Raw genomic sequence first — 6,615 nt, 5'->3', positions numbered from 1 at the left:
TCATAAGTCTTGTCTTGTCTCTGCCTGTTCGTCCGTTTCTGTTTCTGTTTTACAGGAGGAAGCAGTGGATCTGTCTAACGTGCCCGTTGAGTACCTCGACCTGAAGGAGGTGTTCAGTAAGTCTAGGGCTGCTTCTCTTCCTCCGCACCATCCCTACGACTGTGCTATAGACTTATTGCCAGGAAAGTCTCCGCCTAAAGGCAAGTTATATTCCCTTTCGGTTCCTGAAAGGGAGGCCATGGAGAAATATATTTCTGATTCACTGGCAGCCGGGTTCATCCGCCCTTCCTCTTCTCCAGCGGGGGCGGGGTTCTTTTTTGTGGGGAAGAAGGACGGGTCCCTGCGACCTTGTATTGACTACCGGGGGCTGAACAACATTACGGTAAAGAATACCTATCCTTTGCCGTTAATGTCTTCAGCTTTCGAGAGGTTGCAGGGAGCGTCCATTTTCACAAAATTGGATTTAAGAAATGCTTATCATTTGGTTCGCATCAGGAAGGGGGATGAATGGAAGACCGCTTTTAACACCCCCAGGGGGCACTTTGAATACTTGGTTATGCCGTTCGGGCTTTCCAACTCCCCAGCGGTCTTCCAGGCACTCGTCAATGACGTGCTGAGAGATATGGTTGATCAGTTCATATATGTCTACCTGGACGACATATTGATTTTTTCCTCATCTCTCCAGGAGCATGTTCAGCACGTTCGACGAGTGCTTCAGAGGTTGTTAGTGAATGGGCTTTTTGTCAAGGCGGAGAAATGCGTTTTTCATGCACAGTCTGTTCCTTTCCTAGGGTACATCGTGTCGACTGAGGGAGTGCGCATGGATCCTGAGAAGGTTAAGGCTGTGGTGGATTGGCCAAGTCCAGATTCCCGTAAGGCCCTACAGAGGTTTCTGGGGTTCGCCAATTTTTACCGGCGGTTCATTCGCAACTTCAGCCAACTAGCCTCGCCTCTGATTGCCTTGACCTCTCCCAAAACTACGTTCAGGTGGTCAGACGCAGCCAAGGCTGCGTTTGCCAAACTGAAGGCCTGCTTCGTTTCAGCCCCCATTCTTGTTGCCCCTGATCCATCACGGCAGTTTGTGGTAGAGGTCGACGCATCAGAGGTGGGGGTAGGAGCAGTGTTATCCCAGCGTTCTTCCGCAGACGATAAGATGCACCCGTGCGCGTTTTTTCTCATCGATTGTCTCCCGCCGAACGCAACTACGACATTGGTAATAGGGAGTTGCTGGCAGTCAAGTTGGCTTTGGAGGAATGGCGCCATTGGTTGGAGGGTTCTGGGGTGCCTTTCATTGTATGGACCGACCACAAGAATTTAGAATATATCAGAACTGCCAAAAGGTTGAACTCCAGGCAGGCTCGGTGGGCACTTTTTTTCGGACGTTTTGATTTTACTCTCTCGTACCGCCCGGGTTCTAAGAACATCAAACCCGACTCTTTGTCTCGTATTTTTGATCGTTCCGAACGCCCGTCTACTCCCGAGTGCATTTTACCTGAGACGTTAGTGGTCTCCACTCTCACATGGGAGGTCGAATCGAGAGTCAAGTTGGCTCTAGAAGGGGTAACGACTCCGCCCGAGTGTCCACCGAACCGCTTATTCGTGCCGGAGCAACTACGGTCCGTGGTCATTCAATGGGGTCATTGCTCCAACGTAGCGTGTCATCCAGGAGTCAGTCGAACTAAATTTTTAGTCAAGCAACGATTCTGGTGGCCTCTCATGGCTCGGGACGTCCGCGATTTTGTATTGGCTTGCTCAGCTTGTGCCGTTGGCAAGACTTCCAATCGTTCCCCGGATGGGTTGCTTCAACCGCTGTCAGTCCCTTCGAGACCCTGGTCACATATTTCGCTAGATTTTATCACCGCCCTCCCACCCTCCCAAGGGTACACGGTTGTTTTGACCGTAGTGGACCGATTCTCGAAGGCGGCTCATTTCATTCCCTTGCCCAAATTACCATCAGCCAAGGAGACAGCGGTTACAGTCATTGACCACGTCTTTCGGCTTCATGGCCTCCCGATAGACGTGGTTTCTGACAGAGGTCCCCAGTTTGTGTCCAGATTTTGGCAGGAGTTTTGTAGATTGCTGGGGGCGACGGTTAGTTTGTCCTCAGGGTTTCACCCCCAGAGCAATGGCCAGACTGAGAGAGCCAATCAAGATTTGGAGCGAACGTTGCGATGTCTGGTCTCTAAGAATCCTTCCTCCTGGAGTCAGCAACTTTCGATGGTGGAGTACACGCACAATACTTTACCAGTGTCGTCCACGGGCCTATCTCCGTTTGAGTGTAGCGTAGGTTACCAGCCACCTATTTTTCCTAGTCTGGAATCCGAAGTCGCGGTCCCCTCTGCTCACGCCTTTGTCCAGAGGTGTCACCGCACTTGGACGAGAGCCCGAGAGACTCTTCTCCAAGTGAGGGAGCGCACCAAGGCCAAGGCCGATCGCCACCGGTCAAGGCCTCCCGTATACGTCGTTGGTCAAAAAGTGTGGCTTTCAACTAAGAACATTCCTCTCCGATCCGTCTCTAATAAGCTTGCTCCCAAATTTATTGGTCCGTTTACTGTCACCAAGATCATTAGTCCGGTGGCAGTCCGCCTCAAACTTCCTCCAGCGTACAGGAGAGTTCATCCCGCCTTCCATGTATCCAAGATCAAACCCGTTTTTCATTCCAATATTAATCCGCCTGCTCCGGTTCCCCCACCGCCGCGACTCGTAGATGGGGAACCTTCCTATTCGGTCAACCGTATTCTGGACTCGAGGCGGAGGGGACGTGGATTTCAGTACTTGGTGGACTGGGAAGGTTACGGACCGGAGGAGAGAAGTTGGGTTCCTGCCAGAGACATCCTGGATCACACCCTTATCGATGATTACAATCGACAGGTAAGGGAGTCGGGGAACGCCAGGAGGCGTCCCTAGGAGGAGGGGTACTGTCACGGTTCACAGATACATTGTTTCCTTCTTGTCGCGTGCTCTGTGTTTTGACAGCTGTGGGTGTGTTTGTGCTTGTGTGTGTGCGAGTGTGTTTGTGGGCGTGTCCAGGCCACGCGGCTCATCAGCGGATCCAGCTGCCGCTCATCATCCCATCACCTGCTGCTCATTCACTCCCCTATATATACTCACCTCATTCTCATCTCCATTGTCAGATCGTTGTTTGGTGTCCTGTGTCGTTAGTGTTTCGTCTGTTCCTGACCGGAGTTCCTGTTCATCTCGTCTTCAGTCCAGTTGGTTGTCTACGTTGCTCGTTCTATGTCTGGACCCTGGATTTATCTTCACGTCACTTCTCGTCACCTTCACTCACCACCAACGGATCATCTCAGTCCCTGCGTTACTGGAAGCCTGCACCATTCATCGACTGTTTGTGTCCATCTCTGTTTTCTCTCTACAATAAACCTTGTAACTTGCAATTGCTTCCTGTGATTCATCATGACAAATCCTGGGTTTTAGGTACCATGAAAGTGACTTGGATTTTAGGGGTGTTCATCACCGTAGTAACTTGCACTCCATGGCAGGTTTTGTTCTGGGTAAGAGATCTCAATCCGAAATTGGACCAATCGGATGTGAGCTAAATGACACTGACAAATTCAAGGCAATAAAGTCACTCCCTCAGTTTCTCTTCCTCCAAAATAAAGGTCACTATATAGCAAAAACAAATATTTAATGATGAAATTGTCTGGCTTTAATGATAATTATAATTATTTTATAATTTATATGATTATTATATGATCTATATTATTATTAGTCCATTACAATTTTAGTTTATCAGTAAGATTTCAGTACAATAAACATTCAGGTTTTACATTTTCAAAGAATTTATTTTTTTTCCATATCTTTTTAGATAACTAGTATCAATCTCAGACAGGTTTGTTGAGTAGTTTGCCAGGTAAATAGAAACCCTACTTAAAGGTGCTAAAGAGGATGTTTTGTTTTATACATTTTTGCAATATTACTTGAAACTGTCTTTACTAACTGATAAAAGACTATTTATTAGGTGCACTGAAAGGAATAATATTAATATACATCATCTGTGCACGAGGTAGGGCCTTAAAAACATCAGCCAATCATTTACACGATCATCGCGTAAACAATTGGCCCTCTGGCTTGTCAATCACTGCCGTGACGTTCCTTGTGAGAGACGAGCGCGGCTGCGCGCTCCAATAACTTTCCACACTCCACAGGCGCTGCATACAATGTTTTTGTCAGGAGACAGGAGAAACAAATGCAGATTATGAGTTACCTGCGGTGAGTCCGACATAATGAATCCACTAACACGACACAGTGAATGCTGGTGGTAAACACTCGTTTCAAAAACTCAGTAACAGTCTTTGGTTTCTCAGTCGACGAAAAGATCCTCTTTAGCACCTTTAAAGAGGTTGTTCCACGTTATTAAGCAAGTCACAGTTCTCATGCAATATGAAGAGGAAGAAAGATCTTACTGAAGATGAAAAGCATGAAATGGTGCAATGTTGTGCAAAAGGCATGAAAACAACTAATATTGTGTGAAAACTGAATGGAGATTATTGAATTATCATAAGATTTGTGAGTAATTTACAGCACAGGAGAACTCGGTCAGATAAAGGCTTATTAATGAAAGTTTCTGTCAGAAAAATAAAATTAATTGTAATAAAAACACAGCTATAAAAAAGCCAGTGTTGAGCATCAGACAGGTATTTAAAGCTGCTGGTGTCTCTGGAGTCTCAAGAAGATCTCCATGAAGGCTGGCAGTTGTGCGTAAAGACGCATTTCAGCCACTCCTAACCAAAAGCTCACAAAATAAACATTTACAGTGGGTTTAGAAATACATGAAGACTCATTTCTAAATAGTTTTATTCACTGATTAATGCCGTACTACAATGGATGGTCAAGATGGATGGATTTCTGGAAGGTTGTGAATGGCCACCACGTGCCAACAAGACTTCGAAGTCAGCAAGGAGCTAGCAGGTGATGATTTGGGCTGGAATAATGGGAAGTGAGATGGAAGGTCCCTTTAGGGTCTCTGATGGTGTCAAAATGACTTCTGCAAGATATGGAGTTTATAACTGACCATTTTCTGCAAAAAAAAAACAAACAAAAAAAAAAAACACCACAGCAATAAACTGTTTGAAAATGTACAATTTTCTACACCAACTTTATGCACAACTGCCAACCTACATGGAGGGCTAAAATCTGAATGTTTTTTCAGATTGTTTTTAACTTGCATAATAATTTGGAACACAGTGTATGTTGCTGGCAAACTCCTCCAAATGGGTCTTTAAAGGTTTCCAATTGTTTTGACATCTACAGGGACAACACATACAGTCTGATTATAATGGGGCTAATGTTGTTTTACATCTGTGAGGTTTACTCGCATTCAAAATTCATGTCTTGCTCATCAGGATATACGCACCTCTGCAATCTGATCCTCAGCAAGGACAGTACCTCTCTCTTTATACTTTGCCTGTGAAAGTAAACAAATTAGCTGGATGAAAATGCAAAATAATTTGCAATAATTTGCTCCGACTCCTCTTCTGTGCATGATGTCTAAAAAAATAATAATAAACTACTACAAAATGAAACTGTTTTTCCCTGTTCTGATAACTGTAGTAACTGACTTCCTATTCAGCTGAATAGCTCACGAGCTACATAGTCACAAATCGAGACAGAATATGACAACGCAAGCAAACTAAACCAGATATATTACAATGAAATAAACGAATAGTGCTGTTCTCTTTCTATGCTCTTTATCTAAAGTTTCCAACAGTCCAGGAAGAAGACATCCACAGTTGTGTATTATTTCTTCTGTACACGAGTAAAGGTGCGTTCACGTGGCCTCGTAATTCCTGTAGTTACGAGATTCTAGCTTGTAAAAAGCGTTCACGTCCTCGTAGAGCTCGTAATTACAGCTTGTAAGCTGGGAGTTTTCTGAAAGCTCCCAGATATACCACGTGGCCGCGCTGTACCACCTGACAGCTGTAGATTCATTTAGGCGTTGGCAGTGCTGCCATGGAAATGCATAATTCCCAGTTCAAGGACCAAAAGGACGTGAACAGCTCCGAATATAACGTCACGTGTTGTCATTTCAAGATTCCGGTAAATACGAGGTGACGTGAACGCAGCTTTCGGTCTCGTCGTCACTAATGTTTTGGTGAATGTGTCCGATAACGACACCCATCGGACTGGAGAGCAACTGACGAGACAAAGTTCCGTGGTTATTTGTGAAGATCCTGGTGATTAATCGCATGAAAATGTTTTCTTTGCACTCAAAATATAATTTCTGCAGTTTAAAACACAAAGCGACATTATCACAAACAATCCTCGCTATCATTAAACAACAACAACAAAAAGAAATGTAGCATATGGGAAAAATAATATTTTTTAAATAACATCTTAAATGTATGTAATTGCTTTAAAAAAAACGACATTACACACAAGTCTACATAAAACTTAACGTTAAATGTAATAAAAAAAAATCAAATAATTAAATTCAATATTCAACAAAATACTGCCCAATACGTGACGAGAATTTCACGAGAACCGTCCCTGTCACGAACGAGTCGTTCAGAGAAGTTTTGTGAACCAAATAAAACTATTTATTGAAAAGAGCGGACTGAAATGAAGGTTTTTGGCGGTATTGCTGCTGCTATTTAG

This window comes from Chanodichthys erythropterus, chromosome 19 (assembly GCF_024489055.1).
Source record: "Chanodichthys erythropterus isolate Z2021 chromosome 19, ASM2448905v1, whole genome shotgun sequence".
Taxonomy (NCBI): Eukaryota; Metazoa; Chordata; class Actinopteri; order Cypriniformes; family Xenocyprididae; genus Chanodichthys; species Chanodichthys erythropterus.
The sequence above is the reverse complement of the archived record's forward strand: the minus strand, read 5'-3'. Positions refer to the sequence as shown.